Below are 14,651 nucleotides of genomic sequence, written 5' to 3'. Positions count from 1 at the left end.
CAGAGAATCCCAGTGGAAAGAGGGGAACCGGCCAGGCAGAGACAGCAAGGGCGGTTCGTTGCTCCAGAGCCTTTCCGTTCACCTTCACACTCCTGGGCCAGACTACACTCAATCATATGACCCACTGAAGAGATGAGTCTTCAGTAAAGACTTAAAGGTTGAGACCGAGTTTGCGTCTCTGACATGGGTAGGCAGACCGTTCCATAAAAATGGAGCTCTATAGGAGAAAGCCCTGCCTCCAGCTGTTTGCTTAGAAATTCTAGGGACAATTAGGAGGCCTGCGTCTTGTGACCGTAGCGTACGTGTAGGTATGTACGGCAGGACCAAATTGGAAAGATAGGTAGGAGAAAGCTCATGTAATACTTTGTAGGTTAGCAGTAAAACCTTGAAATCAGCCCTTGCCTTATCAGGAAGCCAGTGTAGGGAGGCTTACACTGGAGTAATATGATCAAATTTTTGGGTTCCAGTCAGAATTCTAGCAGACGTATTTAGCACTAACTGAAGTTTATTTGGCGCTGTATCCGGGTAGCCGGAAAGTGGAGCATTGCAATAGTCTAACCTAGAAGTAACAAAAGCATGGATTAATTTTTATCCATCATTTTTGGACAGAAAAGTTCTGATTTTGCAATGTTACGTAGATGGAAAAAAGCTGTTCTTGAAACAGTCTTGATATGTTTGTCAAAAGAGAGATCAGGGTCCAGAGTAACGCCGAGGTCCTTCACAGTTTTATTTGAGACGACTGTACAACCATCAAGATTAATTGTCAGATTCAACAGAAGATCTCTTTCTTTCTTTGGCCCTAGGACAAGTATCTCTGTTTTATCTTATGTCTGAAACACATGCTTCCAGCGAGGGCAATTTTGGGGCTTCACCATGTTTAATCAAATACATGCTGTGTGTCATCCGCATAGCAGTGAAAGGTAACATTATGTTGCGAATGACATCCCCAAGAGGTAAAATACATAGTGAAAACATTAGTGGTCCTAAAATGGAACCTTGAGGAACACCGACATTTACAGTTGATTTGTCAGAGGACAAACCATCCACAGAGACAAACTGATATCTTTCCGACAGATAAGATCTAAACCAGGCCAGAATTTTTGCTTGTAACCATGAGTCAGGAGGATATAATTATGGTCAGATTTGTCAAATGGAGGGTGAGGGAGAGCTTTGTACACGTCAATGTTTGTGGAGTAAAGGTGGTCTGGAGTTTTTTTCCCTCGTTGCACATTTTACATGCTGATAGAAATTTGATAAAACTGATTTAAGTTTACCTGCATTAAAGTTCCCGGCCACTAGGAGCGCCGCCTCTGGATGAGCATGTTCCTGTTTGCTTACACAGCTTTCGTCTGTAGTGGTATGTAGACAGCCAAGAAAAATACAGATGAAAACTCTCTGGGTTACAGCTTACTTCCGTAGATGTCGTGCACCAGCTGTTGTTTACAAATATACATAGGCCGCCACCCCGTGTCTTTACCAGAGGCTGCTGGTCTGTCCTGCCGATAGAGTGTGTCACCCGTCAGCTGTATGTTATGAATGTCGTCGTTCAGCCACGACTCGGTGAAACATAAAATATTACAGTTTTTAATGTCCCGTTGGAAGGATATACGTGCTCATAGTTCGTCCTGTTTATTTTCCAGCGATTGAACGTTGGCTAACAGTACCGATGGCAAAGGCAGATTAGCCACTCGTCACCTGATCCTCACAAGGCACCTCGTTTTCCTTCCGCAAAATCTCAGTTTCGTTTCCCTGCGAATGATTGGGATAAGGGCCTGTTCGGGTGTTTGAAGTTTATCCTTCCCGTCCGGCTCATTAAAGAAAAATGATTTGTCCAATTCGAGATGAGTAGTCGCTGTTCTGATGCCCAGAAACTCTTTTCGGTCATAAGAGACGGTAGCAGCAACATTATGTACAAAATAAGTTACAAACAATGCAAAAAACAAACAAAATAGCATGGTTGGTTAAGAGCCAATAAAACGGCAGCCATCCTCTAAGGCGACATCACAAGTTCAATGGGAGCTCTTGGCTGACAATTACAGGAAACCTTTTTGCATCTCCACTCCTCAATCAATCCAAAGCCACTGCAGAGCAGCTCTCTGTTAACTACAGTTCAATACCTAGCAATATATACGTTTTTATTTGTTTTAAAAAACTAATTGGGATAACAAATTTAAAAACACTGAATCAGCTGATTTAAGAGAAGGTACTATTTACCAATGTATGTAGAATCTGAATCATCATCCCATGTAAAATGCTGTGGTTGGCATTTAAACATACAAGGACATAGGGCTTACTGACTGTGTACCCAGAAACATAGGTTACTTTCCAATAACCATTAGCATACTGCTTAGAATGAAGCCTATGTATTGGCCTAACAGACCTGCTACACTGGATCAAATCAAATCAAATCAAATTTATTTATATAGCCCTTCGTACATCAACTGATATCTCAAAGTGCTGTACAGAAACCCAGCCTAAAACCCCAAACAGCAAGAAATGCAGGTGTAGAAGCACGGTGGCTAGGAAAAACTCCCTAGAAAGGCCAAAACCTAGGAAGAAACCTAGAGAGGAACCAGGCTATGTGGGGTGGCCAGTCCTCTTCTGGCTGTGCCGGGTGGAGATTATAACAGAACATGGCCAAGATGTTCAAATGTTCATAAATGACCAGCATAGTCGTATAATAATAAGGCAGAACAGTTGAAACTGGAGCAGCAGCACGGTCAGATGGACTGGGGACAGCAAGGAGTCATCATGTCAGGTAGTCCTGGGGCATGGTCCTAGGGCTCAGGTCCTCCGAGAGAGAGAAAAAAAGAGAGAATTAGAGAGAGCATATGTGGATGTGCTACTTAGGCTGAGCATGAGCAGCGATTAACACGCTCTCATTGTTGTCAATTAACACTTTCTACACTGGCTGCGTTAGCAGGGTGGGTCTGAAGCGTAAAATTACTCTCTGGTTCGTGTTTCAAGAATTTGTCATGTATCTCGCGCACAAGCTCGCGCTGACAATTACTGTGGTCACATTCTTAAGTGCTTTAAGGGATATAGGGGCTAGACCTTTATTTGAGATTCAGGCTTCCAATGTCCATTTCCTCGACGCAAGTCCTGCTTCATTGGTTCCTAGGGAGGGGGCCTTCAGATATCCCTTGCCAAAAACTGTACGGTAATGAGAAGAGAAGACACATGGATTTCACTTTGAAGTTTTATGAAGGATATTCTAGCAATGTGTGACTGTATGATAAGACTATGTGATGTCCATATGTTACCCTGGATATAGACAGAGTGATTTTAATTCCATGTGAGAGATAAAATAAATGGTTTTGTGATGTTAGCAATGGGTACAGTACACATATTGCACATACTAACAACTAAATATATCTGTTACTTGAGAATAGTGTAGGATGATTGTTTAAATGAAATACTGCGCATTCGGAAAGTATTCAGACCCCTTGGACTTTTTCCCAATTTCTTATGTTACAAATTATTCTATAATGGATTAGATTGTTTTTTTTTTCAACATCATTCTACACACAATACCCCATAATAACAAAGCAAAACAGGTTTTCAGAAATGTTTGCAAATTTAAAATATAACATGGAAATATCACATTTACATAAGTACTCAGACGCTTTACTCAGTACTTTGTTGAAGCCCCTATGGCAGTGATTACAGCCTTGAGTCTTCCTGGGTATGACGCTACAAGCTTGGCACACCTGTATTTTGGGAGTTTCTCCCAATCTTCTCTGTAGATCCTCACAAGCTCTGTCAGGTTGGACGGGAAGCATCGCTGCACAACTATTTTGAGGACTCCAGAGATGTCAAATAAAATTAAATAAAATCACATTTTATTGGTCACATACACATGGTTAGCAGATAACAAGTAATCAACAAAATGTTCACAACAACTACAAGTGTAAAGGAATGAATAAGAATATATACATATAAATATATGGATGAGCGATGGCCATGCGGCATAGGCAAGATGCAGTAGATGGTATAGAGTGCAGTATATACATATGAGATGAGTAATGTAGGGTATGTAAACATTATATAAAGTGGCATTGTTTAAAGTGACTAGTGATACATTTATTACATCAAGTTTTTAATAATTATAGAGATAGAGATTTGAGTCAGTATGTTGGCAGCAGCCACTCAATGTTAGTGATGGCTGTTTAACAGTCTGATGGCCTTGAGATAAAAAGCTGTTTTTCAGTCTCTCGGTTCCAGCTTTGATGCTCCTGTACTGAACTCACCTTCTGGATGATAGCGGGTTGAACAGGCAGTGGCTTGGGTGGTTGTTGTCCTTGATGATCTTTTTGGCCTTCCTGTGACATCGGGTGCTGTAGGTGTCCTAGAGGGCAGGTAGCTTGCCCCCGGTGATGCGTTGGGCAGACCGCACCACCCTCTGGAGAGCCCTGCGGTTGCGGGCGGTGCAGTTGCCGTACCAGGTGGGGATAAAGTCCGACAGAATGCTTTCAATTGTGCATCAGCAAAATTTTGTTAGGGTTTTAGGTGCCAAGCCAAAGTTATTCAGCCTCCTGAGGTTGAAGAGGTGCTGTTGCGCCTTCTTCACCATACTGTCTATGTGGGTGGACAATTTCAGTTTGTCAGTGATGTGCACACAGAGGAACGATGTGGATAGGGGGGTGCTCCCTCTGCTGTTTTCTGAAGTCCACATTTGTCAACGACAGACAGTGTGTCAAGGATAGACCGTGTGTGACATAGTTGTAGTGTTTTAGACGGTATCATCACATTACAAAGAAATTCTAAGGTGGTTACAGTGTACAAATGAGATCATGAACAATGTTCTTTCAAATTTTGGGGGGCGCTGAGCACATTTTAGGTCTGTCAGTGGAAACTTTAACTTTGTAAAAATTTGGGCAACTTCCGGTACTCGTTTATGGTCAACACTGAACACTGAACACTGAGGCTGTAGGCCTACCAACGAAACCAATGGAGCAAACATTTTCACAGGGAAATAGGTGTTTATGATGTTTATGATATAGCCTACAGTAGCCTATATGTGGTGTTCACTGCAGGCCTCCAGTACATTGCATGAGACTTTTAAGAACGTTTTAACATTTGTTATTTATTTATTTTTTATTTCACCTTTATTTAACCAGGTAGGCAAGTTGAGAACAAGTTCTCATTTACAATTGCAACCTGGCCAAGATGAAGCAAAGCAGTTCGACACAGAGTTACACATGGAGTAAAACAAACATACAGTCAATAATACAATAGAAAAATAAGCCTATATACAATGTGAGCAAGTGAGGTGAGATAAGGGAGGTAAAGGCAAAAAAGGCCATGGTGGCGAAGTAAATACAATATAGCAAGTAAAAAATAAATCAATAAATACAGTAGGGAAAGAGGTAGTTGTTTGGGCTAAATTATAGATGGGTTATGTACAGGTGCAGTAATCTGTGAGCTGCTCTGACAGCTGGTGCTTAAAGTTAGTGAGGGAGATAAGTGTTTCCAGTTTCAGAGATTTTTGTAGTTCGTTCCAGTCATTGGCAGCAGAAAACTGGAAGGAGAGGCGGCCAAAGGAAGAATTGGCTTTGGGGGTGACCGGAGAGATATACCTGCTGGAGCGCATGCTACAGGTGGGTGCTGCTATGGTGACCAGCAAGCTGAGATAAGAGGGGACGTTACCTAGCAGGGTCTTGAAGATGACCTGGAGCCAGTGGGTTTGGCGATGAGTATGAAGTGAGGGCCAGCCAACGAGAGCGTACAGGTCGCAGTGGTGGGTAGTATATGGGGCTTTGGTGACAAAACAGATGGCACTGTGATAGACTGCATCCAATTTTTAGGTAGGGTATTGGAGGCTATTTTGTAAATGACATCGCCGAAGTCGAGGATCAGTAGGATGGTCAGTTTTACAAGGGTATGTTTGGCAGCAGTGAAGGATGCTTTCTTGCGAAATAGGAAGCCAATTCTAGATTTAACTTTGGATTGGAGATGTTTGATGTGAGTCTGGAAGGAGAGTTTACAGTCTAACCAGACACCTAGGTATTTTTTATTTCACCTTTATTTAACCAGGTAAGCTAGTTGAGAACAAGTTCTCACTTGCAACTGCGACCTGGCCAAGATAAAGTATAGCAGTTCGACACATACAACAACACAGAGTTACACATGGAATGAACAAAACATACAGTCAATAATACAGAAGAAAAAAAGAAAACAAAGTCTATATACAGTGAGTGCAAATAAGGCCAAATAGGTCAAATAAGGGAGTTTAGGCAATAAATAGGCCATGGTGGCGAAGTAATTACAATATGGAAATTAAACACTGGAATGGTAGATGTGCAAAAGATGGATGTGCAAGTAGAGATACTGTGGTGCAAAAGGAGCAAAATAAATAAATACAGTATGGGGATGAGGTAGATAGATGGGCTGTATACAGATGGGCTATGAACAGGTGCAGTGAACTGTGATCTTATAATGTGAGTCTGGAAGGAGAGTTTACAGTCTAGCCAGACACCTAGGTATTTGTAGTTATCCACGTATTCTAAGTCAGAGCCGTCCAGAGTAGTGATGCTGGATGGGCGGGCAGGTGCGGGCAATGATCGGTTGAATAGCATGCATTTAGTTTTACTTGCGTTTAAGAGCAGTTGGAGGCCACGGAAGGAGAGTTGTATGGCATTGAAGCTCGTCTGGAGGTTAGTTAACACAGTGTCCAAAGAAGGGCCAGAAGTATACAGAATGGTGTCGTCTGCATAGAGGTGGATCAGATAATCACCAGCAGCAAGAGCAACATCATTGATGTATACAGAGAAGAGAGTCGGCCCGAGAATTGAACTCTGTGGCACCCCCATAGAGACTGCCAGAGGTCCGGACAACAGGCCCTCCGATTTCACACACTGAGCTCTATCAGAGAAGTAGTTGGTGAACCAGGCGAGGCAATCATTTGAGAAACCAAGGCTGTTGAGTCTGCCAATAAGAATGTGGTGATTGACAGAGTCGAAAGCCTTGGCCAGGTCGATGAATACAGCTGCACAGTAATGTCTCTTATCAATGGTGGTTATGATATCGTTAAGGACCTTGAGCGTGGCTGAGGTGCACCCATGACCAGCTCGGAAACCAGATTGCATAGCGGAGAAGGTACGATGTGATTCAAAATGGTCAGTAATCTGTTTGTTAACTTGGCTTTTGAAGACCTTAGAGATGCAGGGTAGGATAGATATAGGTCTGTAGCAGTTTGGGTCTAGAGTGTCTCCCCCTTTGAAGAGGGGGATGACTGCGGCAGCTTTCTAATCTTTGGGAATCTCAGACGATACGAAAGAGAGGTTGAACAGGCTAGTAATAGGGGTTGCAACAATTTCAGCAGATACAGTAATTTTAGAAAGAGAGGGTCCAGATTGTCTAGCCCGGCTGATTTGTAGGGGTCCAGATTTTGCCGCTCTTTCAGAACATCAGATATCTGGATATGGGTGAAGGAGAAATGGTGGGGGCTTGGGCGGGTTGCTGTGGAGGGTGCCGGGCAGTTGACCGGGGTAGGGGTAGCCAGGTGGAAAGCATGGCCAGCCGTAGAGAAATGCTTATTTAAATTCTCAATTATAGTGGATTTGTCAGTTGTAACAGTGTTTCCTAACCTCAGAGCAGTGGGTAGCTGGGAGGAGGTGCTCTTATTCTCCATGGACTTTACAGTGTCCCAGAACTTTTTTGAGTTTGTACTGCAGGATGCAAATTTCTGTTTAAAAAAGCTAGCCTTAGCTTTCCTAGCTGCCTGTGTATATTGGTTCCTAACTTCACTGAAAAGTTGCATATCACGTGGGCTATTCGATGCTAATGCAGAACGCCACAGGATGTTTTTGTGCTGGTCAAGGGCAGACAGGTCTGGAGTGAACCAAGGGCTTTATCTATTCCTGGTTCTACATTTTTTGAATGGGGCATGCCTATTTAAGATGGTGAAGAAGGCATTTTTAAAGAATAACCAGGCATCCTCTACTGTCGGGATGAGGTCAATGTCATTCCAGGATTCCCCGGCCAGGTCGATTAGAAAGGCCTGCTCGCAGAAGTGTTTTAGAGAGCGTTTGACAGTGATGAGGGGTGGTCGTTTGCTTACAGACCCATTACGGATGCAGGCAATGAGGCAGTGATCGCTGAGATCTTGGTTGAAAACAGCAGAGGTGTATTTGGAGGGTGAGTTAGTTAGGATGATATCTATGAGGGTGCCTGTGTCTACGGATTTGGGGTTATAGCTGGTAGGTTCATTGATAAGTTGTGTGAGATTGAGGGCATCAAGCTTAGATTTTAGGATGGCCAGGGTGTTAAGCATGTCCTAGTTTAGGTCACCTAGCAGCACGAGCTCAGAAGATAGATGGGGGGCAATCAAATCACATATGGTGTCAAGGGCACAGCTGAGGGCAGAGGGTGATCTATAGCAAGCGGCAACGGAGAGAGACTTGTTTCTGGAAAGGTTAATTTTTAGAAGTAGAAGCTCAAATTGTTTGGGTATAGACCTGGATAGTAAGACAGAACTCTGCATGTTATCTTTGCAGTAAATTGCAACACCACCCCCTTTGGCAGTTCTATCTTGTCTGAAAATTTTACAGTTAGGAATGGAAATGTTAAGGTTTTTGGTGGTCATCCTAAGCCACGATTCAGACACGGCTAGGACATCTGGATTGGTGGAGTGTGCTAGGGCAGTGAATAAAACAAACTTACGGAGGAGGCTTCAAATGTTAACATGCATGAAACCAAGGCTTTTACAGTTGCAGAAGTCAACAAATGAGAGAGCCTGGGGGTTGGGAGGGGAGGTAGATACTGCAGGGCCTGGATTAACCTCTACATCACCAGAGGAATAGAGGAGGAGTAGGATAAGGGTACGGCTAAAGGCTAACAGAACTGGACGCCTAGTGCGTTCAGAACAGAGAGTAAAAGGAGCAGATTTCTGGGCACGGTAGAATATATTCAAAGCATAATGTACAGACAAAGGTATAGTAGGATGTGAATACAGTGGGGTTAAACCTGTGCATATAGTGATAATGAAAGATATATTGTCTCTATAAATAGCATTTAAACCAGGTGATGTCACTGCGTGTGTGGGAGGTGGAACTAAATTGTTAGCTGAGGCGTGTTGAGCAGTGCTAGAGGCTCTACAGTGAAATAAAACAATAGTTACAAACCAGAACAGCAATCGACACGGCATGGTGACGTTAGGGAAAGGCATGCGTAGCCGGTTTGTAGTTGTCCACATATTCTAAGTCAGAACCGTCCAGAGTAGTGATGTTAGACAGGCGGGCAGGTGCAGGCAGCGATCGGTTGAAGAGCATGCATTTAGTTTTACTTGAGAGCAATTGGAGGCCACAGAAGGAGAGTTGTGTGGCATTGAAGCTCGCCTGGAGGGTTGTTAACACAGTGTCCAAAGAAGGGCCAGAAGTATACAAAATGGTGTCGTCTACGTAGAGGTGGATCAGAGACTCACCAACAGCAAGAGCGACATCATTGATGTATACAGAGAAGAGAGTCAGTCCAAGAATTGAACCCTGTGGCACCCCCATAGAGACTGCCAGAGGCCCGGAAACCAGGCCCTCCGATTTGACACACTGAACTCTATCAGAGAAGTAGTTGGTGAATGAGGCGAGGCAATTTGAGAAACTAAGGCTATCGAGTCTGCCGATGAGGATGTGGTGATTGACAGAGTCGAAAGCCTTGGCCAGGTCAATGAATACGGCTGCACAGTATTGTTTCTTATCGATGGCGGTTAAGATATCGTTTAGGACCTTGAACATTATGAAGGACGTTGGCCAAATAGGTGACAGTACATTGCATTGTATTGTGTTGCATGATGCAAGAAACCACTTTACAAAATAAAGTAATTATTATTACCCATACAGAGAATTAGACATTTTATTCAGTACACAAATACTCACAATGCTTATACTATATACACTGAGTGTAAACAACATTAGGAACACCTGCTTTTTCCATGACATAAATTGACCAGGTGAATCTAGGTGAAAGCTATGATCCATTATTAATGTCACCTGTTAAATCCACTCCAAACAGTGTATATGAAGGGGAGAAAACAGGTTAAAGTAGGATTTTCAAGCCTTGAGACAATTGAGACATGGAATGAGTATGTGTGCCATTCAGAGTGTGAATGGGCAAGACAAAATATTTATGTGCCTTTGAAAGGGGTATAGTAGAAGGTGCCAGGCATACTGGTTTGTGTTAAGAATTGAAATTACTCTGGGTATTTCACACTCAACACTTTCCAGTGTGCAGTGCTTAATTTGTCAATTGGGAGGTGCCCGAACAAAAAGTGAACCGAGAGGGGGTGACCTGGGGGGGCTCTGGGGTACCAGAATGCATGAAAAAAATCACCTATATAATAAAGCATTGGGTGCATTATCATCACTTTTGCATTCTGGCATAGAGCAGTAGAGTAGAGGCTCTTGCAGTAGTTGCACACATGGGGAAAATATGGCCTTTTATTAACACATTTCACGAAATTATATATTATTTTAGAAGACTGGAGACTTTAGCTGTCACACCCTGACCTTAGTTATCTTTGTTTTCTTTATTATTTTGGTTAGGTCAGGGTGTGACGAGGGTTGTTTGTTTAGTTTTTGTATTGTCTAGGGTATTTTGTATGTCTAGGGGTTTTTGTAAGTCTAGGTGTTTATATATACAGTGCCTTGCGAAAGTATTCGGCCCCCTTGAACTTTGTGACCTTTTGCCACATTTCAGGCTTCAAACATAAAGATATAAAACTGTATTTTTTTGTGAAGAATCAACAACAAGTGGGACACAATCATGAAGTGGAACAACATTTATTGGATATTTCAAACTTTTTTAACAAATCAAAAACTGAAAAATTGGGCGTGCAAAATTATTCAGCCCCCTTAAGTTAATACTTTGTAGCGCCACCTTTTGCTGCGATTACAGCTGTAAGTCGCTTGGGGTATGTCTCTATCAGTTTTGCACATCGAGAGACTGACATTTTTTCCCATTCCTCCTTGCAAAACAGCTCGAGCTCAGTGAGGTTGGATGGAGAGCATTTGTGAACAGCAGTTTTCAGTTCTTTCCACAGATTCTCGATTGGATTCAGGTCTGGACTTTGACTTGGCCATTCTAACACCTGGATATGTTTATTTTTGAACCATTCCATTATAGATTTTGCTTTATGTTTTGGATCATTGTCTTGTTGGAAGACAAATCTCCGTCCTAGACTCAGGTCTTTTGCAGACTCCATCAGGTTTTCTTCCAGAATGGTCCTGTATTTGGCTCCATCCATCTTCCCATCAATTTTAACCATCTTCCCTGTCCCTGCTGAAGAAAAGCAGGCCCAAACCATGATGCTGCCACCACCATGTTTGACAGTGGGGATGTTGTGTTCAGGGTGATGAGCTGTGTTGCTTTTACGCCAAACATACCGTTTTGCATTGTTGCCAAAAAGTTCCATTTTGGTTTGATCTGACCAGAGCACCTTCTTCCACATGTTTGGTGTGTCTCCCAGGTGGCTTGTGGCAAACTTTAAACAACACTTTTTATGGATATCTTTAAGAAATGGCTTTCTTCTTGCCACTCTTCCATAAAGGCCAGATTTGTGCAATATACAACTGATTGTTGTCCTATGGACAGAGTCTCCCACCTCAGCTGTAGATCTCTGCAGTTCATCCAGAGTGATGGGCCTCTTGGCTGCATCTCTGATCAGTCTTCTCCTTGTATGAGCTGAAAGTTTAGAGGGACGGCCAGGTCTTGGTAGATTTGCAGTGGTCTGATACTCCTTCCATTTCAATATTATCGCTTGCACAGTGCTCCTTGGGATGTTTAAAGCTTGGGAAATCTTTTTGTATCCAAATCCGGCTTTAAACTTCTTCACAACAGTATCTCGGACCTGCCTGGTGTGTTCCTTGTTCTTCATGATGCTCTCTGCGCTTTTAACGGACCTCTGAGACTATCACAGTGCAGGTGCATTTATACGGAGACTTGATTACACACAGGTGGATTGTATTTATCATCATTAGTCATTTAGGTCAACATTGGATCATTCAGAGATCCTCACTGAACTTCTGGAGAGAGTTTGCTGCACTGAAAGTAAAGGGGCTGAATAATTTTGCACGCCCAATTTTTCAGTTTTTGATTTGTTAAAAAAGTTTGAAATATCCAATAAATGTCGTTCCACTTCATGATTGTGTCCCACTTGTTGTTGATTCTTCACAAAAAAATACAGTTTTATATCTTTATGTTTGAAGCCTGAAATGTGGCAAAAGGTCGCAAAGTTCAAGGGGGCCGAATACTTTCGCAAGGCACTGTATATGGTTGCCTAGATTGGTTCTCAATCAGAGGCAGCTGTTAATCGTTGTCTCTGATTGGGGACCATATTTAGGTAGCCATATTCCTTGGGTATTTTGTGGGATCTAAGTTGCCTGTTCTGCACTTCTCATATTAGCTTCACGGTTTGTTGTTTTGTATAGTTTGTTCAGTGTTCTTTCTTTATTAAAGAAGTATGTACGCTTACCACGCTGCGTCTTGGTCTCCTCCATACCACGACTGTGACAGAAGAACAAACAAAAAAGGACCAAGCAGCTTACTTAAGAGGAGTGGACATCTTGGACCTGGGAGAAAGAGGAGTCGAGGACATCCTGGACCTGGGAGAAGGTAATGGCAGGGGACAAGACCCTGCCATGGAAGCAGGTGGAGATAGCACAGGAGGAACGGCGACGATATGAGGGTACACGGCTAGCACAGAAGCCCGAGAGGCAGCCCCAATAATTTTTGGAGGGAGGCACACAAGGAGATTGCAGGAGTCAGGTTGGAGACCTGAGCCAACTCCTCGTGCTTACTGTGAGGAGCGTGTTACTGGTCAGGCACTGTGTTATGTGGTGGAGCGCACAGTGTCTCCAGTTCGCATTCATAGCCGGTGCGCTCTATTCCAGCTCCTTGCATTGGCCGGGCTAGAACGGGCATCCAGCCGGGAAGGAAGGTGCCGGCTCAGCGCTCCTGGTCTCCAGCATACCTCCTTGGACCAGGATATCCTGTCTCCGGTGAGTCTGCACAGCCCAGTGCGTCCTGTGCCAGCGCCCTGCATTTGCAGGGTGAAAATAAACATCCAGCCAGGACGGGTTGTGTCAGCTCTACACTCCAGATGTCCAGTTCGCCTCCACAGTCCAGTACGTCCTGTTCCTCCTCACCAGCCCGGTACCACCAGTGCCGGCACCACACACCAGGCCTCCAGTGCATCTCCAGCGTCCAGTACGCCCTGTTCCTGCTTCCCGCACTCGCCCTGAGGTGCGTGTCCCCAGCCCGGTACTACCAGTGCCGGCACCACGCACCAGGCCTACAGTGCGCCTCGGCAGTCCAGTACGTCCTGTTCCTGCTCCTCACACTTGCCCCGAGGTGCGTGTCCCCAGCCCGGTACCAACAGTGCCGGCACCACGCACCAGGCCTACAGTGCGCTTCGGCAGTCCAGAGCGTCCGGCGACAGTACCCAGTCCAGAGCGTCCGGCGACAGTACCCAGTCCAGAGCGCCCGGCAACAGTACCCAGTCCAGAGCGTCCGGCGACAGTACGCAGTCCAGAGCATCCCCAGCCCGGTGTCTCCAGCGACGGTCCCCAGTCCGGTGTCTCCAGTGATGGCCCCCAGTCCGGTTCGCCAGCGACAGTCCCCAGTCCAGAACCTCCAGCGATGATCCACGCAGCGAGGGTCCCCAGCCCGGGGCTTACGGCGAGGATCCACAGTCCAGAGCCTCCGGCGATGATCCACAGGTCAGTGCTACAAGGGCGGAGGGATCAGTGTAAAGAAGATGCCCACCCAGACCCTCCCATATAGGTTTGCGGCCGGGAGTCTGCACCTTTTGGGGGGGTTGTATGTCTAGGGGTTTATATGTCTATGGTTGCCTAGATTGTTTCTCAATCAGAGGCAGCTGTTTATCGTTGTCTCTGATTGGGGACCATATTTAGGTAGCCATATTCCTTGGGTATTTTGTGGGTTCTTATTCGTTGCCTGTTCTGCACTTTAGTTGCCTGTTCTGCACCTCTCATATTAGCTTCACGGTTTGTTTTGTTGTTTTGTATAGTTTGTTCAGTGTTCTTTCTTTATTAAAGATGTATGTATGCTTACCACGCTGCGCCTTGGTCTCCTCCATACAACGACTGTGACATTAGCAGAATATTTTTTAATAGCTCACAAATTATCCAAACGACATACTCCCTTGACACTGACAAACTGAGAATCTGAGAGTCATAAAAACTACTTTGTCTTGAATCCATCAACAGCCTAGGCCTATGTGTGTGGACACATATTGTGCAATATGAGGAGGAAATTATAGTCCTAAAAAAGCTATCCAGTCTCAACCAATGATGGTTGACTCAACCAATGATGCATAGCAGCCCACTCACAGGTGATGGCCGATGTGTTTGTGCCAAACACTTATCGCTCTTGTTTTACTTTGTAAAACAATGCTGTTAGCTCAATAGGCCTATTTGGGAATTGATACCGTGGTAGCGTACAGACAGCTAGATTAGTCTTCTCTTTTTAGCAGGATCCGTTTGCTTTCCAACCTGTGTTTTCATGCGATTGTAATTGAAATATTGTGAAAGGCCTGTTTTTGCTGCATGCTGTTCACTGACAGATTTGCAGCGCAATCCTGTCGATATGCCTTCTGATAGGGCTACACACAATCCACAGCTATTGATCCTCTGAGG

The sequence above is a fragment of the Oncorhynchus tshawytscha genome, linkage group LG01 (assembly GCF_018296145.1).
Source record: "Oncorhynchus tshawytscha isolate Ot180627B linkage group LG01, Otsh_v2.0, whole genome shotgun sequence".
In the NCBI taxonomy this organism is placed as follows: domain Eukaryota; kingdom Metazoa; phylum Chordata; class Actinopteri; order Salmoniformes; family Salmonidae; genus Oncorhynchus; species Oncorhynchus tshawytscha.
Note: the sequence above shows the minus strand (reverse complement) of the source record.